Source organism: Cannabis sativa, chromosome 7 (genome assembly GCF_029168945.1).
Source record: "Cannabis sativa cultivar Pink pepper isolate KNU-18-1 chromosome 7, ASM2916894v1, whole genome shotgun sequence".
Classification (NCBI taxonomy): domain Eukaryota; kingdom Viridiplantae; phylum Streptophyta; class Magnoliopsida; order Rosales; family Cannabaceae; genus Cannabis; species Cannabis sativa.
Window position 1 is genome coordinate 1630802 of NC_083607.1, and position 15544 is coordinate 1646345.

Genomic DNA, 15544 nt, shown 5'->3' on the forward strand with positions numbered 1-15544 from the left:
ATAATAGTTCATTTTAATGGAGGAAAGAAAATAATTTCTTCATGAGATTTTTATTCCACCACTAGAAATTTAAGTGTCTTTTCACTTTTTCTTCGTAATTAGAAATGAGTACAAGAGACTTTAGCTTGATCAAGATTATACTAATTAAGAACTTCTAGAGAATTGTTCAGAAGTCAAGTTCGGAAAAGAATATCAAAATTAGGGCTTTTCACAGTCACAGTTCGAAGACTAGACAGAAATGCTTTATTGATGCTAAGAAGAGGATCTTGCATAAGAATTGAAGATCTATCATTATTGTAGGTTTCATTCAAGCCAATCAAAATATTCTTTTCTTGATATTCATGAGTAACCTTTATAGGACCACATAGCCTTACTTCTATTAAAATAGGTTGTAATATGAGTGGATCCTTGAGTAAGAACTTGTGTACTTCTTTTAGCTTCGAAAATTCTTGGAACATTCTTTTGATGAAATCGTCCTTAAAGGTTGTTCCAAAATATAAGATGTATCTTCCATGTACATTACATTATTATCAATATCACTTGTTATCATGTGTAAAATCTAAAAAATTATTAGACTATTGCATATTGTAATATCCTGAATTTGTAGTTTTATTTCAAATTATATATATAAAAAAAGTTTTTAAATTGGAATAATTAGACTAAAGTGCTACTTTAGTGTCAAATGGAGTGTTTTAGAAACTTATAGTGATTAAAATGAAAATATTTGTATGTTATGGTGGCATGCATGAGGACAATTTTAGAAGTTTGTGATAAAAGGAGCATTATTTTCTTAATATAAACAAATAAGTTTGATTTTTATCATTTGAAAAATGTATTTAGTGTTTTGCTTTAGGCTGGACATTTTGTTTTTGGAATGATCTATGTATAATTTTTAAGAGGTATATATATATATATTTTATTATTATTTGTTTCTTAAAGAAAGCAAAGTTTCATTAGAGCTCAACTCAAAATATTAAAATACTACTACAAAAGTATTATAATAAAATTTTCTATAACATTCTAGTATAATGAATTACTATAATACAATTTTTCTTAATGTTTCAAAAAAGTCTTATAATAATTCTTTTATATACATTTTTAGTATCATATTGAAAGCTTGTTTCTTCTTGTAGTAGTGTGTAGTATTTTTAAGATGGTAAATTATTCTTTATTTATTTATTTTTTTTAAATAATACACTTAGAAAGATGTATATATATATAGATATGATTTTGTCAATGTATTCCGTGGTACATTAGATGGGTCTTAGGGTACATTAAATGAGTGTCAAGGTACGTTTCTACTTTTTAACCCTAATTACCCCTAGATCAATCTCAACCATCAGATCAAATAACTCCCTCATCTGACGGCTGCCGTACATCACGAATTACAATCTATGAAAGTATAATAATATCCCTATATATATATTTCTTTTTTCAATTATATATGCATATACATATTTAAAATCTTTCCACCAACCCAAATCTGGAGTCACCACATGTTTGATTTTATATCATAAAGTTCCAATCTTTCATCATTATGAAAACAAAAAAATAAAAGAACGTTTGCAATTTATTTAATTAATTAGTTAATTAGTTTTTTCAATGTTGACCGACAAAACATTATGGTTTTTGATACTAATTATTAATTAGTAATATATATCCAAACGCCGCTTCACACTATAATATGGATAACTTAATTTGATCAAAGGGGGCTTTTTTTATTTATTTTTTATTTTTTTTTAATATAAATAAGAAAATTTTATGGTGCAAGTATTAAAAATAGGTGTACTGATACACTTCTTTTGTAAATTTTTGAGAAATTTAGATTAGTTTAATGCGTTGAAAATAAAATTCAAACAGTTCTGTGTACACTTAGTTTTTATTTTATATGCATGTGAAATAGATAATATGAATTTTACTTTTATAGCTGGTTTGGTACCTCGTGTTGTATAATATTGTATTGTAATAATATATTATTTAATATAATATTATGTTTGATATTAATTTGTATTAATAGTTTATGTAAAATTATATTATTTTTACGGGACCGGGGACAGGTCGAGGACGGGTCGGGGTCCAAGTTTGGGGCCAGGTCAAGGTTTAGGTTCGGGTTCGGAGTTGAGGCTGGGTCGGGGTTTGGGTTCGGAGTCCGAGTTCGGGGTTGGGTCGGGATTTGGGTCCGAGGCAGGGTCGTGATCCGGGGTTCAACATTCGACACTCAGGGTTTGGGATTGGGTCAAGGTCTTAGTCTAGGGTTCGTGGTCTGGGACTGATCTTAAGCCTTAGACTTCAACCACCAGGACAGAGTTTGGGGCCGGATTGGGGTCTGGGCTTTTGGTTCGGGGTTCGAGACCGGCCCAGACCCTTTGTGAATATTACAATACAAGGTAATACAAATCATTTGCTAGTGTTAAATAATACGATTCATGTAAAGACCGCATATGAATAATGCTTTGAATTATTAAATAATTAGGGTTTATGTATGAGATTTTATTATTATTGATAATAATACAATTATGTGAATTTATTTGGGTTCGTATGTATTTATTATGCTATTTTATGTTTAATCATCCAATTTCTGTGATTGTGTTCGGAAGCTGTGGAAAACGACGTTGGGCCTTTAGAGAGTCGTAATTTATATTGTATAGTATGTTATCATTGTGTTTTTGTTAGGTTTCAGCGGTATTGGAATTTTCGGGATTTGGAAATGGCTAGTTTACCCTTGGTAGTGAATATTTATCTTTATTATAGTTAGGGGCAAATAGGTCATTTCATGTTTTTATTATTATTATTTCTTTTTGGATTTTAGTGGCTTTTGGGGGCTGAGTTTATATCTTTGTTTTAGTAAATTATTATGTTTAGTTTTATTTAATTTAAAGGTTAAAGAAAGAAAGAAAATTAGACAAAAGCAACAACCTAGAAATTTCTAAGTTTTCCTCTCCCTCTCTCTTTCGAACCCCAAGGAACCAGCTGAGAATCCATTTCTTTTCAAAGCAATTTTGTGTAATTCTAGTTGATTTGTGAAGCTTCACCTCAAGGGCCCTGTAAAACGTCAAGCTGCACTTCCACTCAGGCTGACCGGCACACTTGAGCAAGGAACGAGGTAAGATAGCGTAAGAATAAATATATGAATGTATATGCTTGTTTTGAATAATAATGTGGTTACGGTGTTACCAACACGAGTACCCAGGGTACGTCGTGTTCGTGGTACAACACTTAGTAATTCTTGGGAGTACAGTTAGGGCTCTACCAACACAAGTACGGAGTTGGTACTTTAGTGCATTTGGTATAGTAGCCGTACTACCCTTAAGAACGTTCTTAACCATTTGGTGAGCTTCGTTGTTAAGCTCAGGGCAGCTTGATCATAAAGCTGGCAGCGTGCTACTTTTATATATTTCTTGCATATCTTACTGAGTCTGTTGACTCATCAGTTTGCTACCTTGTGTAGGTAAAGGAAAAGTAAAGCTGGAGGAACAGTGAGGTGGAACTCGGCATGATTGTACATATCGCGGCAGAGCAACCTGGAGGGTTTCGGTTTATTAGTATTTTGGAGTCTGTATTTTGAAGTTGCTTGTCCGCTAATTTTTTTTTTTAAAAAAATGTATATGTTCACATTAGTAAAACACTTTTACAAGTATTTTGATACTCGGGATCCCGATCCATATAATTATTAATATATTAATTATCAAAATTAGACTTCGGATTTTACTATTATAAAATACGGGCGTTACAGTTTGGTATCAGAGCCACCGGGTTGTTCACTGAAGACCGTCAAGATATGTACAATCAAGGCCAGTGTCGAGTTCAACTCACGGTTCCGTAAGCTTTATTTCTTTTGCAAACTATTTTAAGATATGTTGTGTTGTATAAATATGATTAAATAAGATGTTTTAAATCTTAATTGCGGTCTTGAGAATATTTTGACCACTGTCTGACCTACGTGCCTTGTGGGTTCGCAGGCTAAGTCCTAAATAATGGACGACCAGCGAAACGTTAGAAGGCAGGGTGAATTGGTTGAGACCGGAGGTGGTCGGGGTGGTAGAAATCCCCAAAACCCCCGTGGACGCGGTAGAGGCCGCGATCGAGTCCCGAGGGGTGGACAGGAGAATCCACCTCAGGCCCCTGTTGATTGGGAACAAAGGTTTGCTGAGATGCAAACTAGAATTGAGCAACAAGAAGAAGAGATCCGACGACTCAGGCAACGGGATGCTCCTGTTGAACCTCCCCCGCAACCGCCTGCTGCGGCTCCTTTAGCTCCTGCAGCTCCTGTGGTACCAGCTGAGCAAAATATTGCTGGTAACCGCATGGAGCCTTTGTATGAGAGGTTCAGAAAACAAGCGCCTCCAGTATTTTTGGGAGGCCCTGATGTTTTAAAGGCTGAGCAGTGGTTGACCGTTATTGAGAAAATACTGAATTTTATGGGAGTAGCTGGAAATGATAGGGTGGCATGTGCCACATTTCAATTTCAAGAGGATGCCCTGATCTGGTGGGAAATGGTATCCCTCACCAGAGATGTGACCAGAATGACCTGGGAGGAGTTCCGGGAATTGTTCAATGCCAAGTATTACAACGAGGCGGTCCGCAGTGCAAAGCGGAAGGAATTTGTTGAGTTGGTACAAGGCGAGGGTATGTCAGTAACCGAATATACCACCAAGTTTGATCGCTTGGCTAAGCTAGCCTCCGGAATCGTACCCACAGACTTCAGCAAGAAAGAAAAGTATTTGGCTGGGCTGAATGCCAAAATCAGACACGACCTGGTTATTACAACGAATGATACCACAACTTATGCAGAAATGGTTGATAAGGCTCTTCGAGCTGAAGGAGCAGTTAAATTTTTACAAGAAACCCGAGAGTCTTCTGGTGTTGGTGGGATCACTACTCTCCCTATGTCGGGTCCTGAGAAAGAGAGTGGGGGTTCTACCTTTGAACAGAAGAAAAGAACTTTTCCATCCTCGGGAAGTTCAGGGCAAGGAAAAAGGTTTCGAGGAAACCAGAATAGAGGAGGACGTCAGACTTATTCTTATCCTGAGTGCCCGCGTTGCAAGAAGCATCATCCCGGGGTTTGTAACCGGAGAGCCTGTTTTCAGTGTGGTTCAGTGGGACATCTCAGGAAAGACTGTCCTCAGTTGAAGAAAGAGGAACCGAAGCCCGAGGTCAAACCTGTACCTGCACCTGCTCGCGTCTTTGCTATAACTCAGGCAGATGCAGCTGCCAGTCCTTCAGTAGTTACAGGTCAGCTTCTAATCAATGGTTTTGCTTATACTGTTTTATTTGATTCGGGTGCTACTCGGTCTTATGTGTCATCAAGACTTCTTGATCAGTTTGATAGACCTAGTGATATTCTCGAGACGGGGTTTGGAACCCTGTTGCCTAATGGAGAATTAATTATTTCAAGAAAGTGGATTAGGTCAGTAATAATTAGAATTGAAGATAGAGAATTGAGTGCTGATCTCGTGGAGTTACCATTGGCCGAATTCGATATTATACTTGGTATGGACTTTTTGTCCAAATACTCTGCTAGTATTGATTGTAAACGGAAAATGGTGACTTTTGAACCGGAGAATGAGGAACCTTTCGTTTTTGTTGGCTCAGTCCAAGGTTCTCGTGTCCCTAGAATCTCAGCATTGAAAGCTAGGGATTTATTACGAGATGGATGTGTTGGGTTTCTGGCAGTGGTAGTAGATTCCAGTAAATCTGTGTTACTTGGACCTGAAGAAGTTAAAGTGGTTAAGGAATTCCTGGATGTGTTTCCAGAGGAATTGCCTGGATTACCACCCCAGCGGGAAATAGATTTTGTTATTGATTTAATTCCTGGGGCAGAACCTGTTTCAAAGGCACCCTACCGAATGGCACCTGCTGAATTAAAAGAACTGAAAATGCAACTCCAAGGGATGTTGGATCTAGGGTTCACTCGACCTAGTGTGTCACCTTGGGGAGCCCCTGTGCTATTTGTGAAGAAGAAAGATGGAACTCTTCGGATGTGTATTGATTACCGGGAGCTGAATAAGTTAACCATTAAGAATAAATATCCTCTGCCCAGAATTGACGATTTGTTTGACCAACTTCAGGGCAAGACAGTATTTTCTAAGATTGACTTGAGGTCTGGATATCATCAATTGAGAATTCGAGAAGAGGATATCCCAAAGACAGCTTTCCGAACCAGGTATGGCCACTATGAATTCCTGGTTATGTCTTTTGGGTTAACAAATGCACCGGCAGCTTTTATGGATCTCATGAATAGGGTATTCAAGGATTTCCTCGATAATTTTGTAATTGTATTTATCGATGATATTCTTGTGTACTCTCGGTCAGAAGCAGAGCATGACCAACATCTTCGAATGGTTCTGCAGCGGCTTAGAGATCATAAACTCTATGCAAAGTTCAAAAAGTGTGAGTTCTGGCTGTCGCAAGTGTCTTTTCTGGGGCATATTGTTGGAAAAGACGGAATTATGGTTGATCCAGGGAAGATTGAAGCAGTGAAGAATTGGCCTAGACCTAAAACAGTCACGGAAATTCGAAGTTTTCTCGGTTTAGCGGGTTATTATCGGCGTTTTGTGGAAGGATTTTCCAAAATTGCGATGCCGTTATCCGAGTTAACTAGGAAAAATCATCGATTTATATGGTCAGATAAGTGTGAAAAGAGTTTTCAAGAGCTGAAGCAACGATTGATTACAGCTCCTGTTCTAGCCTTGCCTTCTGATCTAGAAAAGTTTGTAGTGTACTGTGACGCATCAAGGCAGGGATTAGGCTGTGTGTTAATGCAAGCAGATAAAGTCATAGCTTATGCTTCTCGGCAATTGAAAGATTATGAGCAGCGTTACCCAACTCACGACCTAGAACTTGCAGCAGTGGTGTTCGCCTTGAAAATTTGGCGACATTATTTGTATGGTGAAAGGTGTGAGATTTATACTGACCACAAGAGTCTCAAGTATTTCTTCACTCAGAAGGATTTGAATATGAGACAGAGAAGGTGGTTAGAATTGGTAAAAGACTATGAGTGTGAAATCTTGTATCATCCTGGAAAGGCAAATGTGGTGGCTGATGCCTTAAGCAGAAAAAGACCTGATCAGATATCCAATATGGTTATGATTTCCTCTCAGCTAGCCTCGGAAATGACTAGAGCAAACATTGAGTTGGTGACTGAGAGATTATTTAATCTGACACTTCAGTCAGATTTGTTAGAAAGAATCAGAATGGCCCAGTTAGAAGATCCTGAATTGGTAAAAATTCGAGAAGATGTCTTAGCAGGCAAAGCTAAGGACTTCTCCATTTCTGACAATGGGATGTTATTGTTTAAAGCACGGGTGTGTGTCCCTGATTTTATTGAGCTTAAAAAGGAAATTTTAGAAGAAGCTCATACTACCCCTTACTCATTACATCCAGGAACCACCAAAATGTATCAAGATTTGAAGCCCTATTTCTGGTGGTATGGGATGAAGAGGGATGTAGTGGACTATGTCACTAAATGCTTAACCTGTCAGCAAATCAAAGCTGAGCATCAACGACCGGCGGGATTACTTCAGCCCTTAACACTTCCAGAATGGAAGTGGGAAGACATTGCAATGGACTTTGTGGTTGGCTTGCCTAGAACCACAGGAATGTACGACTCAGTTTGGGTTGTGGTGGATCGTTTTACAAAGTCAGCACATTTCTTACCTGTTAAGGTAACCTATTCAGTGGATCAGTATGCTGATTTGTATGTGAAAGAAATTGTCCGTCTTCATGGAGTACCGAAGTCAATCGTTTCAGATAGGGATCCTAAATTTACCTCAAAGTTTTGGGTGAGTTTGCAAAAGGCTATGGGAACTAAATTGAAATTCAGCACAGCCTTTCATCCTCAAACAGATGGGCAATCTGAACGAACCATCCAGATACTTGAAGACTTGTTGCGAGCTTGTGTCATGGATTTCGGAGGGTCATGGAGTAAGTATTTGCCTCTGATTGAATTCTCCTATAATAATAGCTACCAAAGTACCATAGGAATGGCTCCCTATGAGCTACTCTATGGAAGAAAGTGTCGTTCCCCAATTCATTGGGACGAAACAGGAGAACGGAAATACTTGGGCCCTGAATTAGTCCAGAAAACGAATGAAGCAATAGACAAGATCAAAGCTCGAATGCTTGCTTCTCAAAGCAGGCAGAAAAGTTATGCAGATCCCAAGCGACGGGATGTTACATTCCAACCTGGTGATCATGTCTTTCTACGAGTATCCCCGATGAAGGGAATCAGACGCTTTGGAAAGAAAGGTAAATTGAGCCCTAGGTTTATTGGACCTTTTGAAATTTTGGAAAAGGTTGGACAAGTTGCTTATCGGTTAGCCCTACCTCCTTCCTTGTCAGCAGTGCATAACGTGTTTCATATTTCCATGCTGAGGAAGTATATGTCTGATCCAATGCATGTTCTGAGTTTCGAAACATTGGAGTTGCAACCTGATTTATCATACGACGAACAACCAGTGCAAATTTTGGATAAAAAGGAAAAGGTTCTCCGAACCAAAACCATATCATTAGTCAAAGTACTCTGGAGGAATAGTAAAGTGGAAGAAGCCACTTGGGAACTGGAATTTGACATGAGGGCTCAGCATCCTGAGTTGTTCAGGTAGATTTCGGGAGCGAAATCTTCTTAACGGGGGGATAATTGTAAAGACCGCATATGAATAATGCTTTGAATTATTAAATAATTAGGGTTTATGTATGAGATTTTATTATTATTGATAATAATACAATTATGTGAATTTATTTGGGTTCGTATGTATTTATTATGCTATTTTATGTTTAATCATCCAATTTCTGTGATTGTGTTCGGAAGCTGTGGAAAACGACGTTGGGCCTTTAGAGAGTCGTAATTTATATTGTATAGTATGTCATGTGTTTTTGTTAGGTTTCAGCGGTATTGGAATTTTCGGGATTTGGAAATGGCTAGTTTACCATTGGTAGTGAATATTTATCTTTATTATAGTTAGGGGCAAATAGGTCATTTCATGTTTTTATTATTATTATTTCTTTTTGGATTTTAGTGGCTTTTGGGGGCTGAGTTTATATCTTTGTTTTAGTAAATTATTATGTTTAGTTTTATTTAATTTAAAGGTTAAAGAAAGAAAGAAAATTAGACAAAAGCAACAACCTAGAAATTTCTAAGTTTTCCTCTCCCTCTCTCTTTCGAACCCCAAGGAACCAGCTGAGAATCCATTTCTTTTCAAAGCAATTTTGTGTAATTCTAGTTGATTTGTGAAGCTTCACCTCAAGGGCCCTGTAAAACGTCGAGCTGCACTTCCACTCAGGCTGACCGGCACACTTGAGCAAGGAACGAGGTAAGATAGCGTAAGAATAAATATATGAATGTATATGCTTGTTTTGAATAATAATGTGGTTACGGTGTTACCAACACGAGTACCCAGGGTACGTCGTGTTCGTGGTACAACACTTAGTAATTCTTGGGAGTACAGTTAGGGCTCTACCAACACAAGTACGGAGTTGGTACTTTAGTGCATTTGGTATAGTAGCCGTACTACCCTTAAGAACGTTCTTAACCATTTGGTGAGCTTCGTTGTTAAGCTCAGGGCAGCTTGATCATAAAGCTGGCAGCGTGCTACTTTTATATATTTCTTGCATATCTTACTGAGTCTGTTGACTCATCAGTTTGCTACCTTGTGTAGGTAAAGGAAAAGCAAAGCTGGAGGAACAGTGAGGTGGAACTCGGCATGATTGTACATATCGCGGCAGAGCAACCTGGAGGGTTTCGGTTTATTAGTATTTTGGAGTCTGTATTTTGAAGTTGCTTGTCCGCTAAATTTTTTTTTAAAAAAAATGTATATGTTCACATTAGTAAAACACTTTTACAAGTATTTTGATACTCGGGATCCCGATCCATATAATTATTAATATATTAATTATCAAAATTAGACTTCGGATTTTACTATTATAAAATACGGGCGTTACAATTCACATGTATAACAATTTATAGTCGTAATAATTAGTACAATACAATATTTTATCCAAACATCTTGTTCCTTGTTATTTAATACAATACGATCCTTATACAACAAATTAACCAAACGAGCTCTTAGTATTGTAAATTATTTTAAATTTTTTAAAATTTTACATAGTGTCTTAAATGATACAAATACACTGTTTATAAAAAAAAATTGAGATTACAACTATTCAAATATCAAAAACACATAAAAAAGTGTATCGGTACATCTATTTCAGGAGTGCACTGTAAAAATACCTACTTAATAATTTTCCATTTTCTATAAACTATTAGAAAAAAAAAAAAAACAATACTTATTTAAATTCTTTAGTACGAATATTTTTGCCCATCGTAGTAGTACTTTTTAGTTTTGATATTTGAAAAAGTTATAATTCAATTTTATTTTATATATATGAGTGTATATTTAGATTGTTTTTAAGAAATTTTAAATAATTTATATAGTGTTAAAAATAAAGTTTAAACAATTAATTGCATACATATTTTTATATATGCTTATAATTATTTAATAAATTATTTTTATATATGCTTATAATTATTTTAACTTTTATTTTTAACACAGTAAATTATATAAAATTTTATTCAAAGTTAAATCTAATATAAATATAATATACACCATCAATATTATTTTATTTATCTAAAATATTGAAGATAAAAAAATACCCTATGTACAATAAGTGCATAAAAGTGATGGCCCAATCCTATAAAAATTTTCATACTTATTTATTTGTAATGTGTATATGCATGATCTAATAATAGTCAATATTGTAATAAGTACATTTGATTTTTCCATTAAATAAGTTGAATATGATTAGTACTGTCCAAAAGTGGAAGCATTTATTATTTTTAATCAAAACATTTAATTAGTGGCTTCTTAAATTTTACTCAAATATTGTACTTAATTAGTGCCCATACCATATTAAAAATATTGTATGATCATTGATCACTTACTAATGTGATATATTTTGGATTAGTTGTTGGAAATTAATTAAGTATATATGTTTTTTTTAACTACCCCGCTTCAAATTTTTATTGAACTTTTCTTCACGAAGTAATGACTCTTATATACAGATACGTTAATTTTAGCTGCTTCATAGAATGACGACTGACCTTGCAAACCAACACGAATCTTTCGAGCGTGCTTTGTTCTCATTCGCCCGTTTTTTTAAAAAACTTCTCAAGAGGTCACCCATCTTGAATTTATCCCAAATCAAGCATACTTAACTTTTGAGTTCTTTCATGATGGGCTACCGAAAAAAAGATACATCTTTTTGATATAAGTTGTACCAATCAATTTATTTAAGCCTTCTTCAACTGTGTAGTCTCATACCTACACAGTCTTAAAATAATCACACTTAACCTTTCCGAGGCGATGTGGGATTTTGCACAACTCCCGATCTTACTCCTTACGAATCACAGGACTCTGACTGTCATAATCACCTCCCTTTGGGGGGTCTGACGTCCTCGTCGACCAAACTTCTGGCTAGGTAAAGATTCTGAGATTATTTTTAACGTCCTCGTTTCAAGCTTCCATTGGGCCTTCTCCCACAGACTAATGACTCTTATACACGGGTGGTACATCACTCTTGGTTGCTTCACAAAATTACGATTAACCCTGTAGACCAACACGAGTCTTTCCAGCGTACTGTCCTCACTCGACCGCTTCTTGAGAAAACTTCTTAGGAGGTCACCCATACTAATTAAAATTACCTCAGGTCAAACACGTTTAACATGATGGGCTACCAAAAATAATATGCATCTTGTTGATATAGGTAGTACCAATCAATCTATTTAAACCCTCTTCAACTGTGTAGTCTCATACCTACACAGTCTTAAAATCATCACACTTAACCTTTCCCAAGTGATGTGGGATTACACAGCTACCAGTCTTTTCCCTTGCAAATCACGAGACTCTTACTATCATATTTTTCTCTTATAAAATTAGAATACACATTGAACACTACAATTTTAATTTATATATAAAATAATACTACTAATACTACAAAAACCAACTACCAGCTTTAGTGACAATCTTTTAGTCACAATATAATTTTTTCGTGACTAAATGTGACTTTCAGTCGCAACAAAAAGTTACTTGTGACTAAAATATAGTATTTAGATACAAGTTGTCACTAATTTAGTTTTAGTCACAATAAATATTGTGACTAAAAATATATTTAGTCACAACAAATTGTGATTTTTGTGATTAATACATTTAGTCACAGACTTTTTACAATATAGGAATAATTTATAATTAATCACAATTTTTTTTTTTACTTTTAATCACAAATTTCGTTAAGATTTTGTGTAGTGTAAATACAAATTATAATTACACAATTCTTTATTTTAGATATTAATAGGAGAAGTTGATCAATGGATTGAAAATATTACAAAATTAGTCTATATATGAAAATCCCATTATTTTTAAATCTATGAAAATCAACACACAATAACTAAATAATTATATAAACCACTCAAATAATATATAGAATATTATATGAAACAATATCTCGAAATATAACTCTATGGAACAAAGATCTTCACATATTGAATGAATGATTACATGAATATAAATGAAAGCAAAAAGGGTACTTATATATTTTTGTATGAAAAAAAATCTTATAAAAAACTTGACAAATTAAGAATCATATATAGTAGAATTATAGAAAATAAAAGAAAAAGTAGTACAGTTGTAGAAAATAATGATCATATATTATAAAAAGAGGGGCTGGCTATATATAGTTAGGGTTCAACCATAACTTCCCTTTCAAACACATTGTATTAATTTGAACTTAATTTAGACTAATATTATATATATAATTGGGATATCTATGAGTTGTTTTATTATTGTTACCATGTTTGAAAAATTATTATTTGTATTTAAATGGGTAAATTAAAAAGTTTGTGTGGATAATGACCTTTTTATTTGATTAAAGTATGAATTTTTTTAATACGATTCTCTTCAGCCAAAAAATTTGTGTGGATGATGACATTTTTGTTCGATTGAAGTATGAAATTTTAAAGTGGTTCTCTTCAGCCAATAGTTGTAACACTGATAATCCTTTTGAGAATATCAATCGGTTGTCAGATGGACTAAACCACCTTCTAGGGTTGTGATCAATTGTGATGATGGGTTGAGTTTCGAGTTGGGTAAATTCGAGGCAGGCACTACAAAAAATCTTAGTTTTAGTTATAACAAAATTTGTAACTAAAAGTAAAAAAATTGTGACTAATTATAAATTATTATTCCTATGTTGTGACTAAAAGGTCTGTGACTAAAGGTATTAGTGTAACGCCCCGATATTTTGCCTTATTTTACAAAAATACTATTTTCATGTATAATTTGAAAAGATAAAAAAAAATAATTTAAATACAACAGTGGATTTTAAAAAAAATCAAAATGCAACAGAGAAGGATCCTTCATTTGTAAAACAAGATACAGTAAGTAAATAATTTTAAATAATGCATTTCCACTGTGTTAGATTTATCAACTGCTTAAAATAAAACTAAGGCACCACTGGCGTTCTAGATCGTTTGTCCGCCCGTAGCCGCTCACAGTATACGTACCAGAACTGACCCTGCTCACTATACATACTTCCCTGTCTAATACCTGTAGGGGGAAAGTAAGGGGGGTGAGCTAAAAGCTCAGTAAGGAAATGCTTATCAAACAATACCATATAATATCACACATACCATTAATGTATTTATTAAGTTTTAGCAATATCATACATGCTCTTTTATAACTATAACCAAATAACTGTACATATGGAAACCTTTATCATACAAGTCTATACTATTTGTTCACACCGTACACATATACAGAGATCATAACTCCAATATCACACTCATAACATAATCATATCAATACTATAGATAATAATAACATTATCACAACATTGACATATCATAGCCATTACTTACATAACCCGGGCCTAGCCTGACCCTACAATATCCTGGGCCTAATCTGCCCATATAATAACATGGGCCTATGCAGCCCTACCATTGTTATAGGATAGGGTATCTCTATATTCAACAGTAACATCACTGTATCATACCCACCATAACAATCTCATACACGACTCAGTAAAATGTAGGGTAGGGTATCTCTACATTCAACGGCCTTATCCCGTATCATACCCCACCATGGTCCCTCACTTTACCTGAGACGTTAGCATACAACATATAACATACAACATAAACCATACACCATACAACATACAACATACAATACACAACATACAACATACAACATATACAAGTCATACAACCATAATCTATGTATCAATTCACAAACTCATATTGTGTCCATACCACACATTCTCAGTACCATATACATATTCATAAAAACAAATCATAAGTCATATTTCAATACATAAAGAATTTAAATTTATGTAGATAAACACATACAAAACTATCTAATTTCCTTACCTCAAATCCCGCTGCTTAAACTTGTTATCTCGTCACTACTACCTATAATAACACATGGGTCAAGGCCCTAACATTAAAATTCACACTCTTACAGTACAGCAGAAAGAATACTATTTTTGACCAATAACTACACGAATTCAGTAAAAGTTTCCTTCATAAAAATTATAGGAAATTCAATTATCTTTCCAACGATATATAGATCATTAAAAATGGATTAAAACTGAGGGATTTATGATAGTTTTACTGAAACTATTTCTGAGAAGGAATATGGAGTAACGAATCACAGGAGACATCGGAAATACAAAGTTTTGATACTGAAATATTCCAAATCAGAGAATACTCTCTTCATAAAAGTTTTAGAAAATCAAATTCCCTTTCTAATGACACTAAAATCTTTAAAATCGGAGTTATAACGTAAGAGATATAGATATTATACCGAAACAGTTTTCTAGAAATCCTGAAACAAATGGATTTCGAACTACAGCAATAAAACAATAATTTTGACTTAGAATAATCAATAATTAGTGAATGGTTTCTTCATAAAACATTTGGAAAATTGAATTATCTCTTCAACAGTACCAAGATCGCTAGAATCGGATCATTATTCAGAGAGATATTTGGATTTTACTGAAACAACTTATATAGAAAATATGAAAAACGATTTACAACAAACAGCGTAAAAATACTAATTTTTGACATAGATAAATTTCGATTCAGTAAAACCTTTCTTCATAAGAATTATAGGAAATTTAATAAGCTTTCTATAGACACCAAGATTGCAAGAATCAGATGAGTATTTAAAGAGATATGACAGTTTTACTGAGACATGTTTCATTCAGAAAAATAAGAAAAAGGAGACCTACGAAAATTCTCCTATTGTGATCAATAAATAAGTAAATGTAGAGTTTCTTACCTCAAATACATCAAGCTACTTGGATCGATAGACATAAGATGATGGTGATCAAAGATGAGAGTGAAGAGTGGTATAGATTTGGCTAAGGATGTAATGGAAAGATGACTTGAAAATTTTTAGGGTTAGATAGGTGGGAAGAATAGAACGATATAATTTTAGGGTTAATGAAACCTATACTATTCTGACTCTTATTAGCTTTAGTTTTATGAATAATA

The 15544-nt window shown here is 34.5% G+C and overlaps 1 long non-coding RNA gene across 1 annotated transcript; it reads right to left on the minus strand.

Moving 5' to 3' along the window:
• Nucleotides 1–13350: 13350 nt before the first annotated feature.
• LOC133029257 (uncharacterized) lies at nucleotides 13351–15179 on the minus strand. The gene is made up of 2 exons (XR_009683407.1): nucleotides 14417–15179; nucleotides 13351–13598 (listed from the first exon to the last, which is right to left on the minus strand). It is a non-coding gene; the product is annotated as an uncharacterized LOC133029257 (long non-coding RNA).
• Between the last annotated feature and the right edge of the window lie 365 nt (nucleotides 15180–15544).